Here is a 12231-nt window from a genome sequence, read left to right as displayed (position 1 = left end):
GGCACTGCCATTGCAGGAGGCTGAGCCCTGGGGGGCAGATGCTGCTCCCCCTTCCCCACCTCCTGTGGGCTCCTGGGCTGTCCTGAGCCCTCAGGGCCACCCAGCCCAAACCCCAGGCTGTATATTGAGCCCTAAATGGCTCCAATGGCATCTTTTGGATTTTCCCTTTTACCCAATTACAGGGATTTATTTTTATTACCACTATGGGCTTGTTCCAAAACCCAGTCAGCTCAGCAGAAAGCTTTCCCAGGCTCCTGGAGCACACCAAGGCACTTGGGGAAGCTTTTCCTATAACAAATTATCCATTATTTGCTGGATCTCATTTAATTATTAAACAGAAGCTGCAGATATTTCCCTCGCAGGTGAAATCAAGGACAAGACTCCCACTTCAGGAGGGTTTCCCTGCAGCTCCTGAGCTCACAAACTGTGTTGCTGGATCTGTGTTGTTCAGTCCACGTTGTTTGGAGCCAAATATTCGTAACATCAGACACACCAGGATGGATTTTGGCCAAGGTTTCTCCAGTCCAGCCACCACTGTGAGCTCAGTGCACCTCTGAGTGTAACATCTGCTCCTGCCCCTGGAATCACCTCGAACCTCCTCACTGAACACGGGGATTAGGAGGGATTTGGGGCATCTGCTGCCCTGGGATTGAAGATTCCACTCTCTGGAGGTGTCTTATAAAGGTGAGGAGCTGATTCTTTCCCCCTCTTGAAGTGTGAAGAAAATGAAGGGATTACTTGTCTCATTATTCTCACTTTTTGTCACCTGGGGTGTTTCCCACCTTGTGGGAGAGCAGAAAGACCCCATGGATAATTCAAGGATGAGGCTTGGGAAGCAGAAACCTCGGAATTCCTTTAGCACCAGTGAGTTTTGCCACGGATTTGTTTGGGGACCTTTGGAAATGAGCTTTGCCTCTACCATAACCTCTCAAAAAGCTGCTCTTTGAGTGTCTCATCCTACATGTTTATCCCACCGTGGGCCCCGAATTTCCTCCCCAGCTCCAGAGCAGAGCTCATAGGGATGGTTTCTCCATGGGTTCCCTTTGGCAGTGGAGTGTTTGGAGAGAAAAACTCCCCCAGTTCTGCCCTCCCCGTGGCTCCTGTGCTGGTGCTGCATCAGGAGCTGCAGAACGCGAGGTGGGCTGGGAGCTGCTGCTGCTCACACTGAGGCTGAGTGGCTGCAACACATTTTCCCACACTGAAAATAAGGAATTTAAGTGCTGACTCGCTGTTTGAATCGAATGCTTGACTGTTCTCTGTAGGAAGAAGTTTTTATATAAAGGGATTTCAGAGGCAACCAAATGCTGGAGTAAAATCCTCACCCTCAGGACACCTGTCCCTCCCCTGGCATTGGAATTCAGTGCCATTTCTGTAGGTGTAGAGCTCTATGGCAGCAGTTAATGTATGCATACTTCTGCCTTCCCTCATTACCATTTCAGTTGGCTCCTTTACATAATAACACAGAACAGAAGATCATTTGCATAAAATTAAAAAAAAATCAAATAACTGAGCGTTGCTTTTATTGTGAAAGGCGTACGGAGGAAGGAGCCCGTGAAGTCATTTCTCTCCTCTCCGATGCGGGGACGCTGCTCCAAGCGGGGCTGTTCTCTCCTCTCCAGAGGGATCCGAGCGATTCCACGGATTCCCGAGGGATTGGCTGGCTCCGGGCAGGGCATTTGTGGGCACCTGGGCTGGCAGTGCCCGCCCAGCGCGCCGGGACAGCCCCTCTCAGAGCCCGACAAAGGGTGATTGCCCCTCTCAGGGCCCGACAAAGGGCGATTGCCCCGTTGGAGCCTGACAAAGGGTGATTGCCCCTCTCAGAGCCCAACAAAAGGTGATTGCCCCTCTCAGAGCCCGACAAAGGGCGATTGCCCCTCTCAGAGCCCGACAAAGGGTGATTGCCCCTCTCAGAGCCCGACAAAAGGCAATTGCCCCTCTCGGAGCCCGACAAAAGGTGATTGCCCCTCTCAGAGCCCAACAAAAGGTGATTGCCCCTCTCAGAGCCCGACAAAGGGTGATTGCCCCATTGGAGCCCGACAAAAGAAGATTCCCCCGCTCACCTGAGCGGCTGCGAGGGAGGGCTTTGCTCCCTGGAGACCTTTGGAGGGGTGGAAATACATCTGTCTGTTCCAGCGCTTCTGCCCCATGGCATTCCCTAATGTGGGGGTCCCACGCCTGCCCCCTCCCCAGTACAGGGCACAGTGGTCAGCAAAGATCCTCGTGGCCTTCCTGGGGTTACTGTTGGGTCCTGAGAGAAGCACAGAATTATCTGGATTGGGAAAGTCCTCCAAGATCATTGAGTCCAACTTTAAGCTCTAAGAAAGCATCCTAAGGAGCCACAAGAGGATGGGAAGAGTCTGGAGGGGAAACGTGTGAGGGCACTGAGGGCACTTGGGTGTTCAGCTGGAGAAGAGGAGACTGAGGGGAGACCTCAGTGCAGGGACAACTTCCTGGGGAGGGCAGAGGAGGGGCAGGCCCTGAGCTCTGCCCTGTGGGGACCAGGGACAGCACCTAGGGAATGGCTGGAGCTGTGCTAGGGCAGGGACAGCACCCAGGGAATGGCGGGAGCTGTGCCAGGGCAGGGACAGGGCATAGGGAATGGCTGGAGCTGTGTCAGGGCAGGAACAGCACCCAGGGAATGGCTGGAGCTGTGCCAGGGCAGGGACAGGGCACAGGGAATGGCTGGAGCTGTGCAAGGGCAGGGTCAGGTTGGATCTCAGGACAAGGTTCTTCCCCCAGAGGGTGATGGGCACTGCCCAGGCTCCCCAGGGCAGTGGGCACAGCCCCAAGGCTGCCAGAGCTCCAGGAGGGTTTGGATGATGCTCTGGGACACAGGGAGTGACTCTTGGGGATGGTTCTGTGCAGGGCTGAGGGTTGGACTATCGATGGTCCTTGTGGGTCCTTCCAACTCAGGATATTCTGGGATTCTGTGAACTGAACCACAGCACTCAGTGCCACGTGCCAGAGGAAATCCTCCCAACTTCCATGGCCAAGGATTCCCAGATGAGCAGCCCTTGGCTATCCCATCCAATGGGCCAATACTGCTGGTGGTGTACCCAGAGCCACTTGGGGTTTGGGTGAGTGGGGTCCCCCTCAGTGGGATCCACAGGGAGGGCCCTGTGCCCGTTCCCAGCATGGACAGACATGGAATTGGGGGTTATGGGGGGAAATGTGGGACTGAGCAGAGCAGCTCGTGCTGATTTGGTATTCAAGGCGTGTGCAAAATGGGCAGATTTGCATGAGAAAGGTTTGGTGGGAGAAATCTCAGGCCAAATCCTCTTTTCATTTCTAAGTTTCCAAACTTGCAGCATCTTTACCAACGTTCTGTGAGGTTCCCACAGAGGTCATGGCAGCTGAGCCAGGCCCGGGGGTACCCAAAGCTCCTGGAGCACTGAGGGATTTATTACAGCAATTCCTGGTGAAAGCAGCACTGGGATCAAACCACAGCCCCTTGGAACGAGCTGGGCTCACACTGGTGCAAATCCTCCTGCAGATTATTGGGCTGAGCAACCCCCAGCTTGGCAAGTTCTTGCAGCACAAATGGCCCCAAGGTTGGAAACCTGACCCTGAGCTGCCTCCTCTCTCCGTGCTTTGGGGACCAGGGCTGGGCTGTGGGAGCACAAGGGCAGAGGGACAATGGGAGGATGTTTGTGCTGGCACTTCCCTGCCCCACAGCAGGATGCTCCCAAAATCCCTGTGCAGGCATGGATGGGCTGCCCTGGCACACACCAGGAATGGGCATTGTTGGCCATGGGTGTGGTGGGTCCAGCACTTGGACTTCTGCCCCAAATATTCACATGGCCTTAATAATGCTGTTCCCCTTTTCTCACATTTCTCCCTGTCCTCACCAGGGGTGTGGTGGCTCCTCTGCTGTGGGATGTCCATGATGGAGCTCCATGTGCCCATCCTGGCAAGGTCTGTCTGGAGCTGAACCCTTCCTCACAAGCTAAGTCCTGTTTTCCCATGGAAAATCCCCTGGTTGATCCGAGGTGGGACAATAAATGTCTCTTCTTCATGAGGAGTCCTGTCCTACTGTGCCATGGAAATGCCCTGGCAGAGCTGAGGTGGGACATAAGGGAGGTCCTGCGTGGTCCCACTGCAGGTCCTTCACCAGAAGCATCTGGGGGAATCACAGAATATGCTGAGTTGGCAGAGACCCACAAGGATCATCCTGCACAGGAACCATCCTCAAGAGGGCAAGATCTCCTCTGCTGAATCCCCCATCCCAAATCCCACGTGTGCCCACCAGGAACCTCAGCTCAGAGGTCTCTCACCTCTGTTCCCAGTCCAGAGCCCAGGGGTGGGTCACACCCAGGGGTCACACCTTGGCATCCTTCTCCCAAAAGTCTGGAAAAGGATGCACAGGGAAGGGGATGCTTAGCTTGGGATGGGCCCAATTCTGACACCCTGCCTGAATAATGTCTCTGGTACATCTGCTCCCTCCTCCAGGTGTCTGCCCCTCCCAAGGGGCAGCAGAAGGCTGAGCTGGGGCTGGGATTGAGGTCCTTGATGAAGGGGAGGGGATGTTCCCTTGAGTCCTGCAAACATGAGTCCTGCAGGGACAGCAAGGCCAGGGCTGTTTGGGATGTCCCTTTGTGCCCTGTACTGGATAACCAGAAGGAAAATCTGTCACTTCCCCAGTTGCACTGGGACCCCTGTGAGATCCCCATCAGTGTCCCCTGTGCTGGAAGGTGCTGGATGGGTTTTCTCCAGGTTCCTCCAGCCCAGACACAAATGGACCCAGAGGGAATGCACAGCAGAATTTCACAGCTCACTGTTTTAATAAATGCCTGGAAAAGGCTGAGTGGAATTGAGTCAGGACCTTTCCAATGCACTAATATTTTGGAACACATGGATCATGCATGTGGGAATAGTCCTGGCCTGAAAACCACGGGTAAGGCCCAAACAGCTCAAAGCTGGATTCAATAAAGGGCCATCCCTTGGAGCTGAGGAAATGGGACAACCATCCTGCTGAGACCCCACCAGGCTGGGGAGGGTTTCAGGGCCACTGGTGAGTGCTGCTCCATGGCACAGGACAGATGCTCAGCCTGCTAATAATGAGAAAAATACTTCTGAGTGCTCTTAATTGCCAAAAAATAATCTTGCTCTTGGGGCTTGAGCTCCCTGCTTGGCAGAGCCTGTGCAGGACGTGGAGTCGCCTTCACTTCACGCTCAGTGTGGCCATGAGAAGAAAAATGTGGCCATGAGGCCCCTGGTTGCCCCCTGGAGCACCTGGAGGGCAGAGCCCACCCCAGAGCCAGCCTTTTGTTGTGGCAAAGCTGGAGATTTGGCCCAGATCCACATCTGAGCATCACCCAGAGCTGGGAACCCGCCCGATTTGCAAGGCAAATGTTGGGCAAATGATCCTCCTGGCTCTGAGAGCTGCCCCTTCCGGGTCCCCTTCCCCTTCCAGTCCCCTTCCCTTTCCAGATCCCTTCCCTCATTACTCTGAGCAGCTGATAAGCCTCATTTGCATCATTTTTTCTTCCTTCCAACAGGGGCTTGTTGCTCTTATCAATGTTGTTGCTCCATGTGTTGTCCCAGCTGAAGGGTTGGCCCCTCCTGCTGGATTTGGTGGCCCTGGGTGGGCTGGGGGCTCTTGTGGGGGGTTGTGTGTTTGCCCCTCAGCGCTCTGCAGTTCCCACTCTTGGTGTTGCTGAGAACATCACAGCTCATCACAGCCCTCAGGAGCTGCCCAGGCCCAGAACCAGGGGAATAAACAGCAGCAGGTTTTTTGAGGGACCCCCTGGGAGTTATTCCCAGCTGCTCAGGCACTCTGAGAGCAAAGGGGTTTTCTGAAGGTGAATATCTGCTTTCTCCTTTCTCTGGGGGGTGCAGGACTCAGGGCCACGGTGGGTTCTGCAGATGGGGAGCCCCCACCTCTCCCCTCCTCGCCCTGATCACATCCAATCTGCCCCTGAAATCACTCTCCCCTCAACTTCATGTTTTAAAGATGATCAAAGCTGAATCATCTCAGTTCTTGGAGAGAGACAAGGGAGGAAAATGCCAGCTGATGTGCTGGGTCCTGTCCTGAATGAGAAGACACTAAAGCCTCATCTGTATCCCCACCCTTCTCCCCATCCCTATCCCTGTGTCCATCTCCAGCCTTTTCCCTGCAGGCATTGCTTGGCAGTTCTCCATGCAGGCAGCAAGACCAGAACCCAATCCCCATGAAATCCACATCCCTGGCCCTGTCTCCATCCTCATCCCCATCCCCGTCCCCATCCCCATCCCCATCCCCATCCCCATCCCCATCCCCATCCCCACCCCATCCCATCCCATCCCATCCCATCCCATCCCATCCCATCCCATCCCATCCCATCCCATCCCCATCCCCATCCCCATCCCTATCCCTATCCTTATCCCTATCCCTATCCCTATCCCTATCCCTATCCTCATCCCCATCCCCATCCCCATCCCTATCCCCATCCCCATCCCCATCCCCATCCCATCCCCATCCTATCCCATCCCATCCCATCCCATCCCATCCCATCCCATCCCATCCCATCCCATCCCATCCCATCCCATCCCATCCCATCCCATCCCATCCCATCCCCATCCCCATCCCCATCCCCATCCCCATCCCCATCCCCATCCCATCCCATCCCATCCCATCCCCATCCCCATCCCCATCCCATCCCCATCCCATCCCATCCCATCCCATCCCATCCCATCCCATCCCATCCCATCCCATCCCATCCCATCCCATCCCATCCCATCCCATCCCCATCCCATCCTCACCCTTTCCCACTCCCCTTCCCTTTCCCTATCCCTTCTCCCATCGCTATTCCCACTCCCTCTCCCACCTTTACCCCGCTCCCCAGCCAGGAGCCCCCTCCCACCTCTGCTCTCCCCGAGCCCCCGGGTGAGGCTGGCCCGGGCCAGGAGGCTCATGCAGATGAGATGCAAAGGAGAGGGACAGGGATTTGCATCCTTTGCAATGCAGAGGCTGTTGGGACTGCCCGAGGGCGGGGGGGAATCGTATTCCAGCTCTCCTGGTGGATATCGATGTCTCTGCTGGGCCCACGAGGGGTTTCTGGGTGTGGAGTTTGAAGGACAAGGACCCCAAAGCTTGGTCTGTGCAACCTTTTAAAATTCCAATTCTCCCCGTGCAAACGCAGCTGCAGCTGGTACAATTAACTGCCTCTTTTTTTTTCCTATTAATTACAACTTTTTTTCCTGTGAAACTCCCTGAATTTTAGCTGATTAACACCCTTTTCCCTTTCACTCCAGAGCTCTGCATCGTTCCAGCTCCCACGAGCTTTGTGGTCCCTCACCCTGGGGGAGCTGCGCTGGGAGAGGGGCTCGTGGTCCCCCAAATCAGCTCCCTCCTGGCCATTCCCAGAAATTCCAGGAGGGGCTGCATCCTGGTCAGGGGGATGATGCTGAGGAACTTCTCAGCCTGTAGGAAATCAAACTCTTTGGCCCAAGGTCGCAGCATCTCCTGGGAAAGGTCCTGCCTGCGATTCCTCGGGAGGCTGCTGAGTGTTGGATCTCGGGGCATCCAGGGATGCATCCCGGGAATTCGGGGGTGCATCCCGGGAATTCGGGGGTGCATCCCGGGAATTCGGGGGTGCATCCCGGGAATTAGGGGATATATCCCGGGAATTCGGGGATGTATCCCGGGAATTCGGGCAGCCCCGCGACGGCCAAAGCCGGCAAAGCGGGGCCGGGGTGGCCGCGTCCCGTTCCTCGTGTCTCTCTGGCTCCTCCTGAAGGAGACAGGTCCGTGTAGCTGCAGGAGCAGGGAAAGGGCAGGGAATGCTCCCGGCCTGCAGGAAGGAGGGGAGAGGCTTGGATGGGATGAAAGCAGGGTGGGAAATGGGAGAACTGGAATCCCATCCTGTTGCCTTTTTTGTTGCCCGTGCCCTCTGCAGCTCCATCAGCACAATTCCCACATCCTGGGTCAGCCAATGGGGGCACAGACACGAGCCAGGCTTGGAGGGAGGGGGGTTGAAGGGATGGAATTTGGAGGAAAGGGGTTTGGAGAGAAGGAACTCACAGGCACAGGGGTTGGAGGGAGGAGGTTTGGAGGGATGGGGGTTGGAAAAAGGGATTTGGAGAGATGGAACTCACAGGCACAGGGGTTGGAGGGAGGAGGTTTGGAGGGATGGGGGTTGGCAAAAGGGGTTTGGAGAGATGGAACTCACAGGCACAGGGGTTGGAGGGAGGAGGTTTGGAGGGATGGGGGTTGGAAAAAGGGATTTGGAGAGATGGAACTCACAGGCACAGGGATTGGAGGGAGGAGGTTTGGAGCGATGGGGGTTGGCAAAAGGGGTTTGGAGAGATGGAACTCACAGGTACAGGGGTTGGAGGGTTGGGGGTTGAAGGGATGGAGATTGGAGGAATGGGGATTAGATGGATGAGGCTTGGAGGGATGAGGTCTGGAGGGACAGGAATTGGAGGGACACTGACTGGGAGCTGTGCCAGGAGGGTGGAAGGAGCAGCCACAAGCCAAGCTGCAGGCCCTGCTTTCCAGTCCTTCTCCATGCAGACAACCAGACCTTGGAGAGCTGGAGGGGAGGGGAGTCCTGACCTGCAGGACACAGCCCTTTGATTTAATCTCCTTATCCCCAAGGGCTTGGAATTTGCACCCTGGGCTTGGATTTTGTATTCTGCTGCCACTCTCCAGCTCCCAGTCCTGACAGGGGTAATAAATCCCCCCTGCTTTGCTGTGCAGCTTTCCCAGCCAGACTGAGCCCGGGCTGGGGCTGGAGCCGGTCTGAAAGGACAACCTGCTGTGCTGGGTTGCTCTGGGGCCACTGAGCCCTGGATGCCCTCCCTGGCCCTGCTCTGTGCCAGAAAACTCTCCTGGCACAGAGCTGGGAAGGGGCTGTTCATTCTCCAGCCAAGGCACAGCCTTTTTGCTGCAGTGGGAAGGCAGGGCCAGGGCTGGAAGGGGACAGGCAGCCACGAGGCAAAAGGGATGGATCCTTGGGAATGGAGCAGTTCCCAGTGGGTTGGAGTTTTAGGATCAGTCATATGGTTTGGAAGAGACCTTTAGAGCCACCTATCCAACCCCCAAAGTGGCACTGAGCTGGAGTTACACGTTGGAATATCAGCCTGGAATTCCTCCTGGGGGGAATTGCTGCACAGAGCTGTGCCCACCGTGGAGCTTTAAGGGTGACAGAATTCCTGGGATTCCCAGGGACAGGCATGACAGACACTGATTTCATGGTTTGCAGAGCTCACCTGGAGTGAATCACAGCCCTGGGCTCCAACATTGCAGTGGAGGTTTCTCCCTGGAGGCTTGGGCACTGCAGAGGAAGCAGAAAACGAGCTGAATATTGAGTGAATGCTTTAAGGTGAGACCCAAAGGCAGCACTCAGGGTGTCACATCCCCCCAGGGACCCACTGACCACTCAGGGAGGGAAGGAGTTATTTCCAGACATCCTCAGCAAACACAAACCTACTCAATAGTTCAATTCCCCCCTAAATTTTTCATTCTTCTGCAGTCTAAAGAAATGGGGTTTATGGTCACTTGACCTGTTAAAACTTTATGTTTCCTTTGCTGAAGTGGATTTAAATAGTGAATTATTATTATTAAATATGTTGTTGACTATTTGAGGGCACCAAACAGAGCCAGAGGCTGGGATGGCACTGGGGTGTCTGCTGGGCCAGGAGGCACCTCCAGGTTGTGTCTGCTGGGCCAAGAGGGAGTTCAGAGCCAGAGCAGCAGCCACCTGGAGATGCCAAGCCCATCCCTTTTCCATGGGGTCTCTGACAGCAAATAAACATCTTCCCAGCCCAAACCAGTGGCTATTCCCAGTGTGAGTTTGGTGTGGTTTCCATTCCTGGGCTTTGGTTGCGCCGAGCTGGGCCCTGCTGGGGTTTGCTGCCCCCCCAGTGTCTCGCTGTGGGTGGACATTCCTGCCCCGGGGGCCTTTGGTGGTTTTTCCAGGGTCAGCCGTCGGCTCCTGGAATGGGCTGGGCCCTCTGCAGCAAACAAGGAGCCGATTCAGAGCAAATTCAGTGTGTGCTCCTGTCCCTCACACCTTCCCACTCTGTGCCAGAAACCCCTCCAGACCAGACCTGGAGGGCAAGGAGCCATTTTTGGGATGTGACTCTGGGCACTGTCACCCCACTCTGCCCCATCCCGGGTCTTGATCCAACACAAACCCTGCAGTCAGGCCAGGTCCATCTCCTGGCGTGTGTCAGGGTGGCTTTGAGCCAGCTGGGGGGGTAGCACAAGAGGGGCTCTTGATTGACCCCAAAAATAAGATGAACAGACACTCTTTGCAAGGGGGAGCAGAAACTCTTTGGAAGGGGGAGTAGAAACCCTTTGGAAGGGGGAGCAGAAACTCTTTGGAATGGGAAGCAAAGCCCTTTGGAAGGGGGAGCAGAAACCCTTTGGAAGGGGGAGCAGGAACCCTTTGGAATGGGGAGCAAAGCCCTTTGGAAGGGGGAGCACAAACTCTTTGGAATGGGGAGCACAAACCCTTTGGAATGGAGAGCAGAAACCCTTTGGAAGGGGGAGCAGAAACCCTTTGGAATGCGAAGCAAAGCCCTTTGGAATGGGGAGCAGAAACCCTTTGGAAGGGGGAGCAGAAACCCTTTGGAAGGGGGAGCAGAAACCCTTTGGAATGGGAAGCAAAGCCCTTTGGAATGGGAAGCAAAGCCCTTTGGAAGGGGGAGCAGAAACCCTTTGGAATGGGGAGCAGAAACCCTTTGGAAGGGGGAGCAAAGCCCTTTGGAATGGGAAGCAAAGCCCTTTGAAAGGGGGAGCAGAAACCCCTTGGAAGGGGGAGCAGAAACCCTTTGGAATGGGGAGCAAAGCCCTTTGGAAGGGGGAGCAGAAACCCCTCGGAAGGGGCACGGAGAGGCTCCTGTGGATCCCACGGGTTTGGATCAGGCTCTGGTTTCGGGCTCCATAAATAGAAGCAGAGTCACTGCAACACCCAGGCCCTGTAAGAGCCATTCATAGGTGCCAATTAGCAGCTCCCCAGCCCCCCGTGCCCCCCATGCCCCCGCCCCACTCGGCTCCTGCTCCCTGTGCCAGCCCCCCGGCCATAATTACCCCGTCCATCCCCGGGCACCCGAATGCTGCACAAGACAAACACCTAATCCTGCGTGGAAATTGCAGCCACATAATATCCCTTTTCATGCTTTGCTGAGGTGTTGAGTCTGATTACAGCACACACTGTTTGCTTTGTGCCACGGCAAAGCCCCTGGCATTTCTCTGCAAGTCAACGTGGTTGCAGCCAGGAGGCTGAGAATCTACAGGCTACTGTGCAAACGAGCTTGCAAATATTAATCCACAGTCAAGGAGCTGGGAGGTGGAGGCAGGGAAGGGGGAGGAATGTTATTTATACCCCTCCAGGGATTAATAATGCTAAATTAAAAAAAAAAAGAAAAAAGCAGAGGGCAAGGGGTGTGCCGGTGTGACGTATTCCTGGTGCCACCACCCCTGTGTGGTTTCCTGGGGGGCTGCTCAGAGGGCAAATCCCCCAGGTCAGAAGATCATAGGATGTCCTGGGTTGGAAGGGACCCACCAGGATCATGGAGACCCAAGATGGATCCTCCCTTGTCTCCCTTGAGCTTTAGAGGCTGACAGAGGTGGGTTGAGCTCCTCATGCTGTCCTGCCACGTGGCACCCCCTGACCTGCCAAGGGCTCCCCAGGAGGGCTGGAGAAGGTCCCTCAATAGTGCTGTGACAGTGTCCCCACCCTGAAACAGGGTATTAGTGCTTCCAAATTCCCAGGGGCAGTGCCCTACATGGGTGAGGTGTGGGCTCAGTGCCACAGCAACGGGCACCATGGCATAAATTCAGACTAAGGACATGTGGAAGGTCTTTGCCAGGCACTGTTTTCCCAAATTAAGGAGTTGGCTGGAGAGGCCATTCACTGGCCCAGGCTGAGCACAGACACTTTATTCTTCATCATGACAGAGGTGACATCAGGTAACCCCCACATCAGGTGAGACCCCTTTGCTGGGAGCACTGGGAAGCCTCAAGGCCCTCCTGTGATGCTCCAAAATCCACCTCCCCATCTGCTGCTCTGTGAGGATCCCACCTCCACAATGCCCTGCCCGGGATCCAGCCTGCCCACAGTCCTGGCAGTGTTTGCCAGATGGAACATCCCTTTTTTCCCCACTTTCACAGCTCCCCCAGGAATGCAGATCTGGGACCGGAGCCCCCACATCTCCCTGCAAGCTGTGCCCCTTCGGGGTGGCACAGCACCTTCCCCAGGGCTCTGCAACCCAGCTCTTGGGCTCTTCCCAGGAAAAACACCA

The sequence above is a fragment of the Pithys albifrons genome, chromosome 16 (genome assembly GCF_047495875.1).
Source record: "Pithys albifrons albifrons isolate INPA30051 chromosome 16, PitAlb_v1, whole genome shotgun sequence".
Classification (NCBI taxonomy): domain Eukaryota; kingdom Metazoa; phylum Chordata; class Aves; order Passeriformes; family Thamnophilidae; genus Pithys; species Pithys albifrons.
Note: the sequence above shows the minus strand (reverse complement) of the source record.